At 40.6% G+C, this 21,419-nt stretch overlaps 1 long non-coding RNA gene across 1 annotated transcript in view; it reads left to right on the top strand.

Annotated features, from left to right (window-relative positions):
* The window catches only part of LOC114681947, a 114,653-nt gene extending 93,989 nt beyond the window's left edge, over window positions 1–20,664 (top strand). The window contains exons 5-8 of the long non-coding RNA XR_003732963.2: window positions 7,345–7,458; window positions 9,224–9,305; window positions 18,873–19,079; window positions 19,295–20,664. This is a non-coding gene — a long non-coding RNA (uncharacterized LOC114681947). The remainder of the gene's footprint in view (window positions 1–7,344; window positions 7,459–9,223; window positions 9,306–18,872; window positions 19,080–19,294) is intronic.
* The last annotated feature ends 755 nt before the right edge of the window (window positions 20,665–21,419 follow it).

Below are 21,419 nucleotides of genomic sequence, written 5' to 3'. Positions count from 1 at the left end.
TCGAGAGGGTGAATCCATAATGATGGAGAAGTGTGGAAGCAGGAAAATTAGAGCAGGAAGCTGTGAAGAGGATGAACAGGAAGTGAAACAAAGCTATAAACTCTCAAGGCCTACTCCCTGACTCCTATGAAGTATTTTCTTCAGTAGATATTTACCTCCTAAGGTTTTCTAGCCCACCTCCCCCCAAAACAGAGTCACCATCCCCTGCAGACCAGTGTTCAATTAGCTGAGCCTATGGAAGGTATTTCTGAAACCACCACATTTATCCTTTTACCCTAAGGTAATGTCCAATCTTGATGATAAAGTGAGTTTCTTGAAGGCAGCTAAAAGAGAGATTTTTTTCTAATCCAATCTGCTGTTTTGTGGGTTTTGACTCAGGAATTAGTATTCAGAATTATTAATGAATGGTGTATATTAATTCCTGTCATTTTGCTGATTTTATAACATCGAGTGGATTCGTTTCCTCATTTGCTTAACACGTGTTGTGGATTCTTTTTGCCTTCTGTAGGTTCTTTCATGTGTTAACCTTCTCAACAAATCTACAATATTCTTTCTAGTATCCCTGTAGAGTTGGCTTGGTGCACATGAATTGCTTTAATATGCTTTCATCATGGAAAGATGTTATTCTCCTTATTGTGACTCTTTTGCTGGATATGGCAGTGTGGATTGGCTGCTATGGGCTTTTATAACTTGAATTATATTCTTCTGTACCCTCTTGCTTTCTCTAGAGTTTGCACTGAAAAATAAGCTGTTTTTTTTTTTCTGGTGGGATTACCTTAATATATATCTTGATATGTCTTTCTTGCCACTTTCAATACACTTTCTTTATTCTGTATATCTACTATTTTTACTATAATATATTTTCTGTTACTATATATTTGATATTATATATACCTCTTGTACTTGGGTAGGCATCTTTTTCCCTTCATTTAAGAAATTTTTTCTGACTTTATTAAAAATATTTTCTATACCTTTGATGTGGAATTCTTCTATGTCCATCATTCATAGATCTGATATCCAAAATATTTCCTATGTCCTATTAATATTTCATATTTATCATTGATTATGATTGAATCATCTCATTTATATACCTTGTCTTCAAGCAGTGACATTTTGTCTACCACATAATATATTCTATTAGTGAAGATTTCAAATCATCTCTTCATTTGACCTACTGAAATTCTTACTTCTAGCATCAATCTTAATTTGGGTTTTCGTTAGTATTTCTATCTCTTTGTTGAATTCTATTTTCATATCTCAAATTGGCTTCTTATTTAATTCATTTTTGTCTGTGTTCTCTTCAAATTAATTCAGGAAATCATTTCTGTCTCAGGGTTAACATTGCTGTGATGAAACACCATGATCAAAGCAACTTGGGGATGAAAGGTTTTATTTTGCTTACACTTCCACATCACTGTTTATCAAAGGAGTCAGGGTGAGAGCTCAAACAGGACGGGAATCTGGCTAGAGGCAGGAGATAATGCAGAAGCCTCAGAGGAATGCTGCTTGCTGGCTTGCTCATCCCACCCTAAGACAGAAATTGGTAACAAGACAGTGAGGTATTGCTGTGGCAGACCTACCTATGTGTTTTTGGGAGGACTGTGGAAGGACTTAGGAATTTTCAGCTAGAAAAGCCATTGAGTTTTCAAAGTTTTGTGAACTGATCTGTGGGAGCTTGAAAGATAAGAGTGTTGAGTGAATTGCAGGCTATGGAGGCCTGGCATGTGAGGTTCCAGAGAGAAGTTTGAGAGCTACTTAAAGACTCTATCAGGGCCATTGCATATTTTGAGTTAAGAATCAGGATCCTGGTCAGCTGGGACTGAAGAATTAGCTGTGATTAACAAGAGATCAGAAACAGTAAACTGAAACCTTTGCTGGTCAGCTGGAGCTGAAAAATTATCGGTGATTAAAAAGAGACCAGCATCATTTGAGGTGAAGTCTTCTTGGGAGCATTTCCTTAGAGTTAACACACTGAGGCAGTGTTCCAGAGGCAGCCAAGGTTGTACCTCATGCTGACAGCTGAATGTGGTCATGTGTAAGCGTCTCCTAGGTGGTACTGGCTTTGAAGTCATGAAGGAGTCATTGAGAGCAGCTGAGGTTAAGCACTGTGAGAGGCCAGTGAGAGGCCTTTGGTCAAGGTGCGGCCTCAGTAGCTGAAGGCCCAGGATTAAAGAGATCATGTAGATAAATTAAGGCTTGGTGCCAGAAAGAGAGGCCAAAAGAGGCTATTGGTGAAAGTAAAACCTTGTTCTAAAAGACCTCAGCAGTTTGGAGATGCCAGGACCATGGGATGATCACTAAGAATAGCAGCAACTGTGGAGTAGAGCCAGGCAGTAAACAGCACTCCTCCATGGCTTCTGTTTAGCTCCTGCCATCAGCTTCCTACCCTCTTTGAGTTCCTGCCCTGACTTCTTTCAATGATGAGCTGTGATATGTAAGTGCAAGCCAAATAAACTCTTCCCTTAGAAGTTGCTGTTGGACGTGGTGCTTTATCACAGCAATAGAAACCTTATCCAGGGTGGGGGCTCACAATCCTCTACTCTGATGAGCTGGGGTACAAAAGCAGAAATACCAAGAGCAAGTCATCAAAACTGGGGTACCCACAGGGTGCTAAGTATGTGCTTTGGGTGAAGGAAGTGTCTTGGAGCCGGAAGTTCAGTAGAAGTGCATGCCAAGACAGGGGTCATATGCCCTCTGGCTTCACCAAACAGGAATACATACTAAGATGTGAAAATTTCACTAGGGCCAGTGGTCCCACACCCTCTAGCTTCACTAGACAGGATACGAGCAGTGTGGCAGGAGTCTTTAGAATGTGGGCTTTTAACAAACATAATACAATAAAGATATTGTTAAATGTAAAAAACAACAACAACAACAAAAAAAAAAAACCTGGGCCAAAAGAAAGATAAACTTTGAAGCTGATATTTTTTTTTTGGGGGGGGGTTGTCCTTAAAATTGGAAATGTCCGGTTATATGCATGCAGGGGATCCATAGAACTTGTGCTGTTTCTATGAGTTACATAAAAACTTGTGATTTTCTGTTCCCGATGTCCATCAAAGCTGTTTTCATTGTCCTTCTGTGTGTACTTGGAGGCCTCTATTGGCCACCTTAAACTTCCCTGTCTGTGGGGTAGACATGTTCTCCGATGTTCTTGAGACTCACATCCTGTGCCCTGTGTGTCTCGTGTTCTAGTTAGAAGATGTTGCCTACATCCACTGTTGAAGGGAGGAGAAACCACAACTCTAGAAACAGAATAGGCCAAGGACTTTTCTCTGTGCTTTCAAACCCAATTTAGTGTTAATCACCCAACTAGAGGAACATAGTTGTAGATGCTAAGTATTGTGAGGAGATTCGGAGTGTTGGGACTCTACAGCAGTGGGTAGCAGAGAGCTGGCAATGTGGGTTGATTTAGCCACTGACCTCAGATTCAAGATATTAAATGCCAGAGTTATTTTCAGTGACTGAGGTTTTCTTTTGGCCACAGATGGTAGGACTGCCTTTCTGTATCTACTGCCTGTGCCAAGGTGTCTGGCACATGTAATTTTTGGTTTGTCAGAATCTGGCCTTCCCACTCTCCAGTGCTGCCCCCTGGAGCTCTTTCTCACCCTGGGATTATGGCAAGTTAAATTCAAGCTTCTGGACTTGTAATTGTTTCCTGTTCTCAGGTCTGCAAGCAAACTAACTTTAAATATTTTTTGGCAACTTTTAAAAACATTTTAAAGTAAAATACAATTGCATCACTTACCCCTTCCTTCCCTTCCCTCAGCTTCTCCCAGGCACTTTCCCTCCAACCACTTCCCATGTCCCCCCAAATTGATAGCTTCTTTCTCTTGGATTATTATTATCACATACACGTATATAACTAATATAACCAACTTTAAAGCCACAAGCTCCCTCTTAAGATTACATCTGGCTACTGCCCTCTGACTCATAGAATAGCAAATAGGATTCTGCTCTCCTATTGACCTGTCTGTCAGAGGAATCACTGTCTCACCAAACTCACAGCTAATTATGAGGCTTGTGGGAGTAACTGAACCACAGATTTTTTTGGACAAGGCTGCCTGACTTACTGTCTGAATGATGCTTTGGCTTCCTATACCCACCTGGGAGTTATATGGCTGGAGGTGGTTTTGATTTGTCTTATTTCTTTTCTTAGATCCCTTCTCTTTTTCTCTGCACTTTCTTTTTCTGTTCTGTCGCTACCTTTATCAATTTACAAAGCACTTCCTCTCTTTTCCTCCTTGGGATAAAAATGGTATGTTAAATCTGAATTCTTCTCTCTCACAACATCACACAGAGGTAACTTATAGTTCAGCACTTTCTCAGAAGTCATACTAGCTCTTCTTAGTGCAAGTAAGATCCCATTCTCTGTAACTCCTAAGTATATGTATTCAGCTATTAATGGGCATCTATAATAACTTTAACTTTAATGATGACTAAAACTGCTACAAATGTTCATGTGTAGATTTTTTATGGACATGGGTTTTAGCACATTTGAATAAATACAAATGCTTAAAATTTCCAGGAAATATGATAAATGCATATTTTATTCTGTAAGAAATTGTCACACAGCTTCAAAATTTTTGTTTTATTTTGTATTTTCTTTTATTAACACCTTTCATATCTAAGTAATTCTCAACTATACAATTTAACCAGCTAGAAAACTAGAGCCAAGTTTTGTAGTTGAGTGGTGAAAGATTCATCCAGGACTGCAGGGAGAGGACAAAGCAGGGCCTCTGAGAATCCAGTACCAGCACTTACAGTAAGATGCATCTGAAAAGTTCTTTCAAATACAGAGAACCAGTGTCCTAACTAAATGAGAATCTACAGACACCACTGCAACAGAAAACAAAGTTCTGTTTCTAAGGACTAAAATGGAAGAGATTTGTGTTTTCACAAAAATATTGCCTCAAAGTTCTCCAAATGAATGTTCCTCCTTGGTGTATTTGCTTTGGCTAATTGAAAATATAATTTCCACATAGAAATTCCATATGTTGCTATATCGTCAGTTCTCACAACCAAAACAAAGGTTCCTGGTAGATTTTTACATCTTTAAATCACCTCTCACAAAAAAAAAAAAAAAAAAAAAAAAAAAAAAAAAAAAAAAAAAAAAAATCCCTTTTCCTTTAGAGATGTCCACATTTCTTGGTTTTTGTTGTTGTTATTGTTTGTTTGTTGTTTTGTTTTGATAGAGAATTTTCCTATAAAGCTCAGGCTATCCTTGAACTTGCCCTTCTCTTATCTCAGCTTCTCAAATACTGGGATTACATGATGCCTCTGAGAGAATTAGCATCTTCAGGACAAAAAAGGCAGTTCTCAATTAACTTGAGGATCTGCTTCTCAGTCTGATTGTCATTTTTAAGTTCTTTATATAGTAAGTGAATAAAAGTTCTCTGGTTTGAGGTTCAAGGGGGGACTAAAGCAAATTATCCCTTTGAGTAATATGCTGAGTAATTTTTTTGTAGTCTTGATATCAGCTAGGTTCATCTGAGAAGAAGGAAAGGCATCTATTCTATGGCCTGTGGGCAACTCTTTGAGGGCATTTTCTTGTTTGCTGATTGATGTGGGATCAATAGTATAGGTGGTGTGCCCTTGGCTAGGTGGTCCTGAGTTGTACAAAAGAGCAAGCTGAGTGATCCACAAAAAGCAAGCCAGTAAGCATTCCTCCATGGTCGTTGATTCAGTTTCTGCCACAAGATTCCTGCTTGAGTTCTTGTCTTGTCTTTTTGTGATGATGGACTCTAACCTGTAAGTTGTAATGAACCCTTTCCTAACTATAGCTGGTTTTGGTCATGGTGTTTATAATGGTAATGGAAAGCAAACTAGAACAGGTAAGATGTTTATTAGAAGAGTTATTAATGCCATGGACCAACAGACAACAACATGAGAAGGGCACTGAGGAGCACACAGGCCTGTAGCAGGACATGAGTCTCTTAAAGGTTTCAGAAGAAGGCAGAAGTTTCATGGTACATGGTTGAGTAGTCAACAGAGCTCCTTTGTAGTCAGGCTGTCTCTGGCCTCAGAAGATGGAAAGGGGTGTCTTGTATTGCCAGGAAGGGAGGAAGGATTTTTGATAACATGGGACTTAGAGGATGTGGAAGAAGTGATGAAGAGGCACATTTAGTTAAGATGTATCCATCATACAGCTAGAGGGTGTACCATCTTAGCTCTGATACCTTGGCATCTGGTAGCCTTAGTTTGTAAATATATTCAAGGAAATGAGAGTTAAGGAGTTAGTTATTCTGGAATTCAGTCACCTGGGAAGTCTGTTAGGATGCTTTTGATTCACAGACAAGCTGGCCATTACTTCACAGAAGCTGTGAGAAAGAGGCTGCTGCAGGTGAATGTGGACTGATTAGACTCTAGCCTAGACCCAAACCTTACAACAAGATGGTTAATTGTGACTATTTTGTTGGTTTTTGTTGGTAACCTGCCAATTCAGACTACCACTACAGTGAAAGCAAGAATATGTGTGTAGTGCAAGAGATGTTTTAGGGGGCCTCTTGTCGTTACTATACCCTATGATTGAGGACAATGGGAGATTTTAACATTCAGGCATATTGATAAATAACCTAGACCCTTCAGGAATGAAGGTATAGATCACACTTATCAGTGAAGAACCAAAAACCTATGAGGTACTTGCTGAGGTGGAAGTAATACAAAATGGTTAGTAGGTTATACATAGCTATAAAGACAAGTTCAGGCCATGTGACAGTTATAGAAACAAAGATTGTGATTGTCATGTTCCTGTCTTATTTTGTTAAGACTATTTTTGTGAAGATATACCATATATTAAGCAGCTATTTACATTTAATTTCATTTATTTATCATGTAATGTAACATCAATTGAGACAGTATTAGCAGTTAAGTGTTATGCATCTGTTATCATATTTAAACTATGAAATATTGAAAGACTAAACATTCCTATATTTTTAGAGGATTATGGATTTTTGCCTTCTATTATAGGGAAAGAATATTATTTATTTGGTCTCACATCAGATCATTATAGCATGTTAGGCAGAATTATGAGATTGTCTTCATCTGGAAATTAATCATGACATAGGGAAATGTGGCTGGACTTCGAGTTGACAAGGGTTGGACCCATGATGGTTAATCCTGGTTGTCAACTTGAATAGATATGGAATCAACTAAAATACACATCTATGGGAGGGTTTGAGATGACATTTCCAGGAAAGATTACCTGAGGAAAATCCTCCCAGAGAGTTGATGGCCTAAATGTGAAGAGGTCCAAGAAAAAGCAGTGTTGCTGGCCTGCTTGCCTTCAGCGCTTGCTGGTGAGTGTATTTATCTTCTGTCATTACTAACACTGATGCTATTTTTCAGCCAGCTTCTGTGGTCTTGCAATGGAGACTAGAAACCCGTGGCTCTCCAGGAATCCTGTAGATCTTCATCACCAGATTGAGATGACTGAGACACCTAGCCTCATGGACTAAGCAGGTACTATGTTCTCAGATTCTCTAGTGTGTAGATGACTATTGGATTATCCAACCTCTATTGTGCAAGCTAATCCAATAACATTTTATATTATGTAGTCATTCTGTCAATTCAGTTCCTCTAGGGAGTCCTGATTAATATAAAAGCTACTAAGTAAATGGGCTTTGACTTCTCTTTACCTCCCATGTATTTGAAAGGACTAGCTAGTCTCAGAAACACATAGCTGTGCATCCTTTATATTACCAAGAGCTTGAAGCCACTGCCTCCTCAGCTGTCATAGCAGATGACACTGCCCTCTTCCCACATGAAGCTTGGAAACTTGCTTTCTTTTGTAGTTTTGCTCCATGAAGGAGCCATCCTTGAGCACTGTGGGCCTCCTTTAGTAATTTCTGGTATGCAAGGCAATGGTTGGTAACCCCATTGTTCTGTTTGCTTTGTCGTCATACCTTGTAATTTCTTCTGTAATGCTCAGGGATTTCCTCTGGTAGCAAGATTAGACAGCTCCACTCTCCAGCCATCTCCTTCTCCCTGATCCTAGCAAGCATTGACTTTGAGAATAAAGCTGAGCCCATGGGTCCTAATCTAGGTTAGTAGGTGTCTATCTTTCTAGACACTTAGGATCTGCATAAATGTAGATGTGTATATTTTAAGGGAACTAGATAACAGATGTAGAAGAAAATTATATAGAGAGAAATGAAATAAGATGCTATTTTACCTTTAATATCACCACCAAAGAAATACAGTTTGATAAAGAAAAAGCTAGTGAGCCATATAGATGACTTTCTGTGAAAAGTTGCCTCTCCTTGCGGATTAAACATCATTAAATCTTCCTGCTTTCCATAAGTTTATAATTCAAAAGCCAAACATATAGCTCCAAGATGAACTTTGTCTATCTGGTTAGTGGTCCCTAGACTTTCAGAAAAAAAAGGCAAATTAAAAAACTCAATTTTCAAACTACTATTTATAGTCACTATTATTTAATTAGGGGAAGAACTTGTTTTAACACTTCTGGGAATGTGGTTTAGTGGAAGAATGCATTATTTGCTTTCATGGTTGCCTGGTTTCAGCATCAAGTACCCCCAAACAATAATAAATAACATAATCATTAAAAAGTATTACAATAGGGAAATAATCTCAGATTGATTATATTTTGTTCTCTGAAAACTCAGCACACTGAGGCACATACTTTATATGTATTGACTGAGACTACCGAAACTTTAAGGCAGAGAGACTGGCACCTGGGGACCTTTTCTGAAAATTATAGCAATAAATGTTAAGAGCTATCCATGCCAGGTGATAACTGGCAGGTTTCTTTGCTTATGCCAAATTCTTTTGGAGGCTCTTGGATGTCAGCATGCTACCCACATATAACATTGTACTTTATACATACTACTTAGAATGTTACATTTCTGTTTGCATTTATTATGATACACACTTGAGTGGCATTGCCATAGACTTTTCTGTCCCTGTGTTGGAGGGGCACCTTCTGATTTTGACAGGAAAAGTGCACTATGCAGCAGTTGAACAGAGCCTTTTCTGCAGGCTGTGCAGCCTCGCAGTGCTTCAGTATCTCCTCCCGAGAATGCGGGATCATTGTGTTCCCACTGTCTTCCTTGTGGTACAAAGCAAACCTTTACTGACTTTGGCAGCACACACTTCCAGTGGGAAGTAAATCTAGAATGATCAAGAGAAAGGAGTGCCAAGGATAACTAAGTGGGAAGGCACTCTAGTCTAAAATCCCTCTTCCTTTGCATTTTCTCCCAACCAGGGAATATTTCATCACACTTACCAGCCCACAGGGAGAGGATAGATGCATCAAACTGCTGAAATCACCAAGGAGATGAATTAAGGTAGGATAGAATGGTAGACAACCCATTGATATGGTCTGGATATATCCAAGGCAGTAGAGATATGGCCACCTTCTAGTTATGTGTGTGTGTGTGTGTGTGTGTGTGTGTGTGTGTGAGAGAGAGAGAGAGAGAGAGAGAGAGAGAGAGAGAGAGAGAGAGAGAGAGAGAGAGAGAGAGAGAATGCTTGAGCAGCAATAGCAGAATAGAGTAGACTTAGGGCATAGCTGTAGATTCTTGTAGTGGGGAAATTGGAATCCTAAGCTCAAGGAGCTGGAGGGGACCTGATTGTACCTCTGCAAGATCTTTAATTAGAGTTGAAGAAATTGAGCCCAGGAGGATGCCAGGGGGACCCATGCCACCAAGTTCTTGGTAGTCCTCTATGGTCCCTGCTCCAGGTCTAAGCCCCCCTACATGTTACTGCTCATGGAGACCTGAGCACTTTAGCTCCTGCATGAAGCTGCTCTTGACTTCTGTGTACAGTGATGATGGACCATGGCTGACTTCCAATGTCTGTGCTTTACACAGTCCTTGGCCAGATCTCTAAGGCAACATATGAGACCTTGAAGAGAACCCTTGGAAAAACCCTTCCAGTCCAGAATTTTGGAAAGCCCTTTCATAGTATATCACAGATATATATCTTGCCCTTTCTGACAGATATTTTAGTTTCTTGGCCTTGGCACCTAAACCAGTGATTTTTAACACTTTTTCTGTTCTACAGCTTAAGAAACACAACATATTCCTAGTCAAACAGCAGAAAATCCCACATAGTGGGGAAAAGTGATTGAACACTCTTTTATATGATTTATAGGCTTATCTCATAACTCAAATGCTATTGAAAATTATTAATCTCAACTATAAGAGAATATATGTATTTGTCATAAATTAACCTGATACTAGAATACGTATCTTTTCACTGTGTATGTGGTGTATGTTCATGTGTGTGTTCATGCAAGTATAGCTGCACATGTGTTTGCACTCTTGTGGAGGTAGAGGTCTATATCAAGAGTTTTCTTTAATCATTTCCTGACTTGATTTTTGAGGCAAGGTCTCTTGCTGAACCTGAAGCTTACCAATGTGGCTAGTCTGGCTGGCCAGTGAGCTCTAAGTTCCTCCTTCCTACTTCTTCAGCACTAGGATTACAGACATGTACCACTAGACCCAGATTTTTTTCTGAGGGTGCTGGGAACCCAAACGTGGGTACTTATGCTTGCCTAGCAAGCACTTTATCAATGAAGCCATCTCTCTATCACTTGAACATGTATCTCCTTGCTATGTCCAGTATAGAGTACACAGTATTAGGCACATAATAGTAAATCTGAATAAATGTTGGCTGAATAAAATTGAATACTGGATAGACAAAATATTTGCAGAATAATTCAGTAGAGTATTTTAAGATGTGTTACTTTTGTTCATGTTGCATTTGTTTAACTCTGTGAAGCTGTATTACTGTGCCTGTGTAAAACACCTGATGGTCTACTAAATAATGGGGCAATATCAAGGCAGGAGAAAGGGTAGATGGGGCTGGCAGGCATAGAGAATATAGAGAGGGAGAAATCTGAGAGGAAAGACCTAGCAGCCAGAGAAGGGGAAGGACATCAGAGGCCAGCCACCCAGCTACACAAACAGCAAGCCATGGAGAAAGAGTAAGATTTATAGAAGTAAGAGAAAAGGAAAAGCCCAGATGTAAAAGATAGATGGGATAATTTAAAGTTAAGGAAAGCTGGCAAGAAATTAAACCAAGCTAAGTCTGGGCATTCATAATTAAGAATAAGCCTCCGTGTGCACTTTATTTGGGAGCTGGGTGGCAGGCACCCCAAAAGAGAGCAAAAACCTCCAACAACAGAATGAATTGATTGATTAATAAACATAAAAAATGTGCATGTTATTTAAGAAGAAATTGCCCAGCTATGAAGCTGACTAGGCAATGCCTTTTCAGCCCACAGCCAAAGATTCAGGTATAGATGCCTAACAGAATCATGGTATTCACACCAGATATTCAATACATGGATTCTGGGCCAACTCTATTCATGCCATGTTTTTATATTTGTTGTTGTTGTTTGTTTTTTACTTTTTTACAGTCTAGATGACTACCTATAGTAATCAGAACAGCTGAGTTAAGGTGGGAAGCATTGAGACTAATTCTAGGATGACATTACCACACTTAAGCAGCCCTAAAAAACTATTGGCCAGAACTCAATGCAGTGTTTGAGGGGTTTCCTAGAGGTCCGAGATGGTGAATGTCTACTTGTCCCCATTAACATTACTTTCATAAATCTCATCCAGACCCTAGGCTCTTCTTCCTCTGTGTCCCAAATCCCCTCCCTTATCTCCTTATCTGAAGCCCATTTCTGTATTTCCTAACCCCATTAATCCCTCCATGTGGGGCATAACTCAAATATCAGAATCCTGCTTTGTATCAGAGGTCTGTAGAACAGAATCTAGCCTGGGAGAGGAAGGCCTTCTGTTCTGGGTTTCCTGAGATGCAGATTTCCCCTAACCATCCAGTCCATTTAGTATATTCATGTGTAATCACATCTAAGTGAAAGATGTTGGGATTTGTTGTTGTTGTTGTTGTGTTTTTATGAATGCCAAATTTCATTCCTTGCATTTCTCTCCCTTTATCATTTGCTACTTCCCATGCATCCTCTAATTCTGGGACATCTGGATACTGAGGTGTGCCTGTCTGAAGTAACTTGACACTGTGACTGCTCTCACTGTGAGAAGAGGAAGATTTGTGGAAGTATTGTTTATCTTTGCATTCCCAAATAAGTAGTGGTAGACAAGTAATTTTTGTTTGTTTGTGTAAAAAAAATGTAATGTTTGTGTAAATCCCTGTCAGCGTTATGACCTCATGACTAATCAGTCACTAATATAGAAAATACATAATTTCATCTCATACATACCTATAGATCATGCAGGTAAAACCATGATATAAACTTTCTCAGTAACTAAATGGGAAAATATTTTTCCTTGATGCACAGTAGAAGTGGAGGATGGAGTTAAGCTATTGATAATCAGGATGATGATATATCAGCTTGATCTCATGAGGATAAATGACAGCAATGGCTACATCACAGCCTTCAGATGTGGGGTTTGAGGAAATAAATGAAGGCTAGACAGAGGGTAGGGCTCATGAGTCCCCACCCCTAACAGAGAAGCTGTTTGCACTTGATGGCTACTAGGGAGTAGAGAATCACCTTTCTTTGGTGTGTGGCTGATGATAGTTTGCCTGAGTAGATGATTTCCACACCCATACACATATGGGCAGCACTAACTGGACTCAGGGATTTATAAAAATATGAATATATAGGACATCAAGTGAGGAGAGGGGGAAGTAGGAGAGAGGAAGTAAATATATGTGTATGCTTAAGATATATTGCATTGTATATAGATATGAAAATTACAAAGCATAAAAATATTTTAATTAAATTTCTTTATTAGATGATAACCTAAAAATGTAAAATAGTATATATACTAATGGGGCACCAGGGATATTTTGCACACAGCTAAATCAGGTTAATATATCTATGACTGACCTCAAATGTTGATCTTTGAGATGAGAAGTATTTTGGATTATATTAAATTTCTTCTTGAAGTTTATTGCTAGAGTGTTATAGAAAAGATTCACCTAAAACTGAATTTTTACTTTATTGTATTAATGGAAGCTTTGGTTTTCAATTTTTTATTCCTTTTCTTATATTTGTATATTGGACAATCCTTATTTTGGAAGACACTGCATTTTTCCTTTTTTTCTTATATACTTTTGCTCATATTTTGATTTTATCTTAGTATTTTTATTATGTTTTGTATTTATTCACATTCTTACATTAATCTAATTTTGATTACAAGCTTTCTTGTTGTTGTAAAATACCTTTTGGAGTTTCATGTTTTTGTGTTTTGCAAATCTCTTGATCTTTTCTCTTCATCATGGCCTTCTTCTATAATCCTCATCTTTGTCTTTTCATTGATTTAACTTTGCTTCTGCTCTCACCCTCTCTGCTTGACCTGGTCCTCTCTACCTCATCAATTTCCTATTTCCACGTTTACTCTAAATAATGAACTTCATAGCACATTACATTAGTTTTGCCATCTTCTATTTTAAGGTAATTAGCTATATGTTAGTGGGCTTCAATTGTTTTTAAGTGTACATATCTGTCTTGTACAGTCTTGGTAATATTGCTGCTACTGCAGTATGTTTCTTCTCTTTGAGTTGTGTTTCTCCTCTCTGAGTGCTCCTGGGGATTGAGCCCTCAAGAGCAGGCTGCTCACTAACAAGATCCAAAACTAAGCCTGGGAGATATATCCAAACCAATAGATGCACAGACTGCAATAGACACTCCAGAAGCATTGAGAAGCAAGGTGGCATGACTTCTCTAGAAACTGTGGCTTCCCTGCTACTTTGTTCAAGACACTGAATGGATAAAAAGTTGGATGAATGTTCCAGTAACATCAAAACTGACAAATACAAATAATATGATGAGTAATGGAAAAAAAAATTATTTCAGGACCTAGAGAGAGTGCCAACAGCATAGAGAAGAAAGTCAGTAAAATAGATGAGAAAAATGAGCAATAGAGATGAAATAATCAGCAAAATAAATGAGAAATGCTGCAAGGTGTACTTCCACTGCCTTCTAACAACCTAACCCTGCTGTCTTTATATCTGTGTGGAGAGCCTGCCTGCTGCACAGATCAAGGACCCTACCCTGTCTCCCTCTAACACCTAACCCCCATTATCTCAGGACCCACATGGAACTCCTGTCTATTCTTCAGGCCAGCAGCTACACCTCTGCCAACCCTGGCACCCCATCTCCTTTCTGCCAACTCACACAGAAGGCTTCTGGTGAGGTCAGAAGCCAGGCTTTCCCTAGGTAAACTGGAATTCCCTCAGAAACTCTATCTACAAATCAGTATCAACTGGCTCTATGATTGAACTTCAAGCATCACGTAGCTGATCCTGATTCAGCCAAACTGATATAAAAGCAAGTAGAGATCCAAATACCTATTCAATATAGAAACTCACATCAAAAGACACAACAAAATGGACAAGTCCCAAAATGAAATGACAAGATAATACATCTCTTCCAAAAATTAGCAATCCATTAGTAACGGTCCAAAATAAGAGCAACTACAATGAAACTCCAGACAAATATTTCAAAATAATGATTGTAAATATGTTCCACCAAATCAAGAACACATAAAAAACTCTTGTATGAATTTCAAGAGAATAGAAACAAACTCCTAAATGAAGAACAAAAGGATCCAAACAAATAAATAGCTGAATGAAATAAGAAAGACAATTCATAATATGAAAATAGAACTCAACAAAAAGGTGAAAATACTAAAAAAAAAAAAAAAAAAAAAAAAAAAAAAAAAAAAAAAAATGAAGCTGGGAAGAAAACTTCAATGAGTCAAAACAAAAAGCTCAGTGGAAAGTCTCACCAGTAAAGGGCTCACATGGAGAAAAGAATACAAGGGCTTGGGGACTGGTGGGTGATGGTGCTTCGTACACTGTGAATGTGTTGCTCTGATTGGTTGATAAATAAAATGCTGATTGGCCAGTAGCCAGGCAGGAAGTAAAGGCAGGATAAGCAGACAAGGAGAATTCTGGGAAGAGGAAGGCTGAGTCAGAAGACGCCAGCCTGGTGTCAAGGGAACAGCATGTAATGGCACACAGGTAAAGCCACAGAAAACGTGGCAACATATAGATTAACAGAAATGAACTGAGTGTAAGAGTTAGTCAGTAGGAAGTCTGAGCTAGTAGTCAAGCGATTTTAATTAATATAAGCTCCAGAGTGATTATTTTATAAGCAGCTGTGGGGTCTGTGGAACTGGGCTGAGAAAACTTCAGCTACAGGGGACAAGGTGGAGGGATTGGAACATTCGGGACAAATTGATAACTATAAAGAAACCTAGTGAATGAGGTATATGAAATCTTTGGGAAAAATGAAAATACCAAATCTGAAAATGATTGGTATAGGAGAGGACTTCTATGACAAATACATAGAAAGTATTTACTGTAAAAATCATAAAATAAAGATAGGACTTCCTGAGGAGAACTCCATCTGACCAAGAATTAAGGCAAACAATTGCCAAGTGGGGCTGCATTAACTACAAGCTTCTGCACAGTTAAAGAAATAATCAACAAGATAAATAGAAAGTGTAGTCTATTTCTGGGTTTTTTTTTTGTTACCCTTTTCTGTTTATTTAGCATATCCTTTAGAGTTCTGTTTGATCTTTCTTTAACTGCTTGACCTGTAGGATTATGTGGTATACCTGTAATATGGTTTATATTATAATAAGCAAAAAACTGTTTCATTTTTCCAGACATATGATGGAACATTGTCAGTTTTAATTTGTTCATGGTAGAGCATGAGACTCTTAATCTCAGGGTCATGGGTTCGAGCCCCATGTTGGGCACCAAATGTAGATGTAACCAACCTTCTTATTAAATAAGAAACACAGAACCAATGCAAAGAAGAAAGCCAAGAGGTCAGAGCTAAGAGGTAAAACCTTATCCTTCCTCCTGCGGTGGTCCTACCTCTCCGAACCAGAGCTACTTTCTGTGTTAAAGTCTTTATATAGAGTTGCTGTTCTGCCTTCTCATTGGTTGTAAACCCAACCACACGACTGCCTTGTCACGACCTGTCTGTATAGACCTCCAGGTTTTCTATGGTTGGTATTGAAATTAAAGGCATGTGTATCCAATACTGGCTGTATCCCTGAACACACAGAGACTTACCTAGCTCTGCCTACTGAGTGCTGAGTTTACAAGCGTATGCCACCACTGCCCTGCTTTCCTATGGCTTGCTAATAGCTCTGACCCCTGGGCAACTTTATTTATTAACATACAAATAACATTTAAATACAAATAAAATATCACCATATGGAAGCCTACAAGTGGGAAAGAATCTTTGCCAGCTATACATCTGACAGAGAATTAATATCCAGAATATGCAAAGAACAAACAAAATAGCATTAATAATAATAAAACCAAATGGCCCATTCAAAAAATGGGCCTAGACCTTCACAGAGAATTTTCAATAGAAGAAATATCTAATAAATATATTTCAAATGTTCATCATCCCTAGAAGTTAGAGAAATGCAAAACAAAAACAAAAATCAAACTTTAAACTTTCCTCTTACCTTAGTCAGGAAAGATCAATAGAACAACCAATAACAAATGTTGGCAATAGTGTAGGGAATGAGAACCCTTAGTCACTGTTGGTGGGATAGCCCTGGTACAACCACTGTGGAAATCAGGGCAAAGAATTCTCAAAAAGCTAAAACCAAATCTACCATCCGCCCCAGCTATGCTACTCTTTGGCAAATGCTCAAATGACTTGATTTCCTGCTCCACAGATGCTTGCTCAGTCATGCTTATAGTTGCTCTCTTCACCATAACTAGGAAATGGAAGTAGCCTAAATGCTCTACAATGGATGAATGGATAATGAAAATATGGTACAGACATCCTCTGGAATGCTATTTGGCTGTAAAGAAAAATAAAATCATGAAGTTTGTAGAGAAATGGTTGGAACTAGAAAAGATCACATTAAGTGAGGTAAACCAGAACCAGAAAGACAAACATCATATGCCTTCCTCAAGCAGCCTGGGGCAAGAGAAAGACACACACAGGACAGCCCAGGTCTTCACAGTTCAGCCTGCCTGAAGCACCTACATGCCCACCCAGCGCTACAAGGTGCCATTATGATGAGCAAGTATTTGGTGGTGAAATGGGAGACAAAAGCAGATGATTCATGTGCTGTGGTAAGAGGCAGTTCTGAAGAACTGTGAGGAATGGGATGATATTGGCAGCCTGTTCCCCGCCCCCCAGGATGACATCAGGGCCATATCTGGGTTTGGGACAGCTGGTGTCTGTGTTGACACCCATGACTTATATTGCTACCAATGCCACCGGGATGCCTACCCAGGGTGTGCCTACCACAGGCTGCCACCTGTGGCCGTTTTGGTGTCCAAGGGCCATGCAGCTGCCTGAGCCATGCTGATCTGAATGGCCTATACTACTGGGGAACATAATGACATCCAGGCCTAGGCTACTGCTGGGGAAGGGGGCATGTCTGGGTCCATGGCCCTGCATCAGCCAGGGTCAGTGTTGATGCCCAAGACTTCAGTGTGGATGACCAGAGTCTGGTAAAATACCTGAGTACATGTTGGTCTCCAAGAACCATGCTTCTACCAGGGCCATGCTAATCTGGATAGCCTGTGCTGCCACCCCAGGCCATGGTGACATCCAAGCCCAGGCTACAGCATGGGGCCATGTCTGGGTCTGTGGCCCTACCTCAGGCAGGGTCTGGGTTGGTATCCCTGGCTCCTGCTATTAAAAAGGCCATGCCAATGCCAGGGGTCTGGGCCGACACCTGGTACCATGTTGATGTCCGAGGGCTACACTGCGGCTAGAGCCCTACCAATCAGAAGGACTTGCACTGCCACCTGGGGCCAAGGTAATATCTAAACCCCACCCATGTTAGCACCTGAGGGTCATGCTGCCACCAGGACCATGCCTATCTGAGTGGCCTGTGCTGCCATGTGGGACCATGGTGTCATTGAGGCCAGGGCTGCTGCCAAGGGCCATGTCTGGGTCTGTGTTCCTACCACAGCCAGGGTCTGAGTTGATGTCTGTGGCTCTTGATATTACCTAAGGCAATGCCGATGGCAGGGGTCTGGGCGGCCACCTGGGGCAATGTTGGTGTGCAAGGGCCACACTGCCACAGGGACCACATTGATCTGAGTGGCCTGCTCTGCCACCTAGGTCCATGATGACATCCGAGTCTAGGCTGCTGCCAGGGACTATGTCTGGATCCATGGTCCTATCACACTCAGGGTCTGTGATGTCTGTGGCCTGTTGTGCCACCAAAAGGCACATGGATGCCTGGGGTCTAGGCAATATCCTGTGGTCATGTTGACGTCCAAGGGTCATGCTGCTGCTGGGGCCATGGTGTCATCTGGGCCAGGACTGTAGCCAAGGGCCATGACTGAGTCCATGGCCCTACCACAGTCAGAGTCTATGTTGTTGTCTATGGCTCCTGATACCATCAAAGGCAATGCCAATGTCAGGGGTCTGGGACACCACCTAGGGCTATGTTGGTGTCTGAGGGCCTTCCTGACATGAAGGCCATGCCAATCCGAGTGGCCTGTGCAACCACATGGGGCCGGGCCTGGGCTGCTGCCATGGGCCGTGAGTGGGTCCATGGCACAAAAGCAGCAAGGGTCTTCCTGATGCCAATGGCTTGTATTACCACAGGGAGTCATCAGAACCATGCATATTGAAATCCTAGGCCCCTGCTGAGTCAGCCCTGCCCCTCACTGGCCCCAGTATAACTGGCCTTGCCCCTTTGCAGTAGGAGAGCTGGAGCCAATACCCATGGGAGCTAACCCCTGCATTCAGGAGAGATGGCCCTACCCCTTACCACAGGTGTGAGAGGGCTAGCCCTTGCCTGAGGGGGTAGTCCTAGTGGCCCAAACTGACCAACTCAGTTACCACCCAGATCTACATCCTAGGCCTTGGGTTGGCCCACCCTAACATCTGCCCCATCTATGACCCACTTTAGTGCCTGAAGGGACTTATTCTGCAGAATCTCCATGACTGGGGCAACAACAGGATATCTAAGAGGAGTTTTGATGAGGGCCCAGTGGTGATGGTGTGCCAGAGGCCTTGAACCAGACCAATGACCCACGCAATGAACATTTTGCTGATGGAACTGATTGGACAAAAGGGGTACACTACAACTTTCGATTCTACTAAGATGAATGAAGAGGTATTGGAAAGGTGGAGAAGTGGAGTGGGTTTGTTGTTGTTGTTATTCATTTTTTATTTTGTTTTTAATTAATTTTGGGGAGGCATATTCAGGGTTAAGGGGCAGATATGGAGCAACTAGGAGGTGAGCAGGATAGGGGTGCATGATGTGAAATTTCCAGAGACTCAATAGAGAATTACATTTAAAAAAATATCACACGTTCTCTTTCATCACAGGCTCCCAGCTCCAACTTTTCAGATGTATTTTTCTTAAATTCATTGAGGTGGGAAGAGCCACCCGAAAAGTTCCACCATGCCATGAACTGCTGTCCTGGATAGAACACAATGGGGAAAGTGTATGAAGCACAAGCAGTCAGTACCACCTTTTCCTTACTGCGGATGCAGTACGGCCAACTGCTCCAAGCTCCTGACATGAGGTACTTTTGGACGAAAATGTGTTTGTGCTATGAACCTGACTAAGTTTAGGACAGAAACACATCTTCAGGTGTGTTTGCCAGAAGATTTACAGAAACTTGACATCCTAGGGACCCACCTTGAATGTGAGCAGTCCAACCCCATGGCTCCAGGTTCCTGAGACCAAACAAAAAGAAGAAATCAAGCAGAGCATCAACATTTGGTCTGCTCAGCTTCCTGACTCCAGACACCATGTGATAGGCTGCCCCAGACTCCTGGAGCTTTGCCTTCATGGTCATGACACGCCTTCAAACTACAAGCAAAAACAAACTCTTCCTCAAACTGCTTTTGCTAGGTGTTTTGACACAGCGATGAGAAAAGGAACCAATGTGCCAGCTCAGGGACTTTGGTGCACAGGGGCTTTGTGGGGGAAGGCAGAGAGTATTTGGTGGGTGTGATAATCTCTGCTCCTTCTGCTTTTGCTGTGAACCTGAAGCTGCTTTAAAGCTAACATCTACAGATCAAGTCACCTGTATAAAGTTTATATCAATTATCTGTCTCATCTCTGAGTCAAGGACATGAATTCAGGGAGTCAGAGTGACTACAGAGAATGGGTGTAGAAGTTTCCAGAACAGCATGAACCACTGAGGTTGTACTCGGTCTTCACATGGCCTTATAGGATTCCAGCCAGTCCTCAGGGAGGAATTGACAGTAGAGATGTTTAAATGAATTCAGCCTCAAATATAATAATCTGGAATCCTGAAACCGCTATGTACAGCACTGTGTTCCTCAATGGGCCATTCATATTTCTGGGTGTGTGACTGCTCATGGTAGGGCCACTAGGGTTCCTGAGTCTGCCTCTTGAGCTGGAACAAAAGTATCCGGGCTGGAAGATGCTGGCTGGATTTCACAAGCTACTTCTAGGCTAATATTTATGATTCCTGCTGTCAGTTAACTCAGCAGGGTCACAAGTGCAGCCCAGGAAGAGCAATGCAACTGGGAGAGGCTCAACAGGAAGAGAAGCCCAAAGAGCATCACGTATTCTGAGTAATCTCACTCAGTTTTATTCCTGTTGTGTTTGGTTTATCCGCAATAATTGATGTATTAATCACAGAACTAATTCAGTGTGCAGAATTGTAATTTTAATAAGGCCTCCATTTAATCTCTTTTAAAAAGATTAATATAGTAGCAGATATGAAGAAGCCGATATAAGAAACCTCTTGACTGCAATACTAAAATATCATGAAACTGACATAGGAAGATTGAGAAAGAAAGTGTGGAGACAGAAAATTCTATTTATTGGAATAACTTCATGACACCTTTTGTCTTTTGCTTAATAAGAAGGAATGAGAAAAATGTCTTTTTTGAAAGTTTTAATTCTGCTGTATTAGTCAGGATTCTCCAGAGAAACAGAATCAGTAGGGCAGCTGATTGATAGATGGGGAGGCATTTGACAGGTGGTTGGATAGATGACAGCCAGATGGAGATATTGTTAGGAACTGGCTTATGTGTTTATGGTAGCTCAGAAGTCTAACTACCAGTTCATGCACTTCTGAAAGCCTGAGAGCCTTGTGATTTGGTGTCAGAGGGCTGGAACACTTAACATATAAAATTTAGTCATCACATCCATTTTCTAATGTTGCATATAAGAAATATCCATTGTGGGTGGGGTTTTTCATTTAAATTTTTTATTTTTATTATTATTATTTTGCTATTTCACATGATATACTTCTCTTAGTGCACATTGTGAGCATTTTTGTTGTGTGGTAGTTTAAATGAGAAACATTCAAATACTCGGTCTCCTGTCAGTGTCGTTCATGGAGGCTACAGAACCGTTAGGAGGTACAGCCTTTCAGGAGGATGCACATCACTGGAGGCAGGCCTTGAGGGGTTTATCCTCATTCCCATTGCTGCCTGCTTCCTCTGCCTCCTGTGTGAAAATGAAAAT

Source organism: Peromyscus leucopus, chromosome 1 (assembly GCF_004664715.2).
Source record: "Peromyscus leucopus breed LL Stock chromosome 1, UCI_PerLeu_2.1, whole genome shotgun sequence".
Taxonomy (NCBI): domain Eukaryota; kingdom Metazoa; phylum Chordata; class Mammalia; order Rodentia; family Cricetidae; genus Peromyscus; species Peromyscus leucopus.
This window is presented reverse-complemented; position numbering and strand designations above follow the sequence as displayed.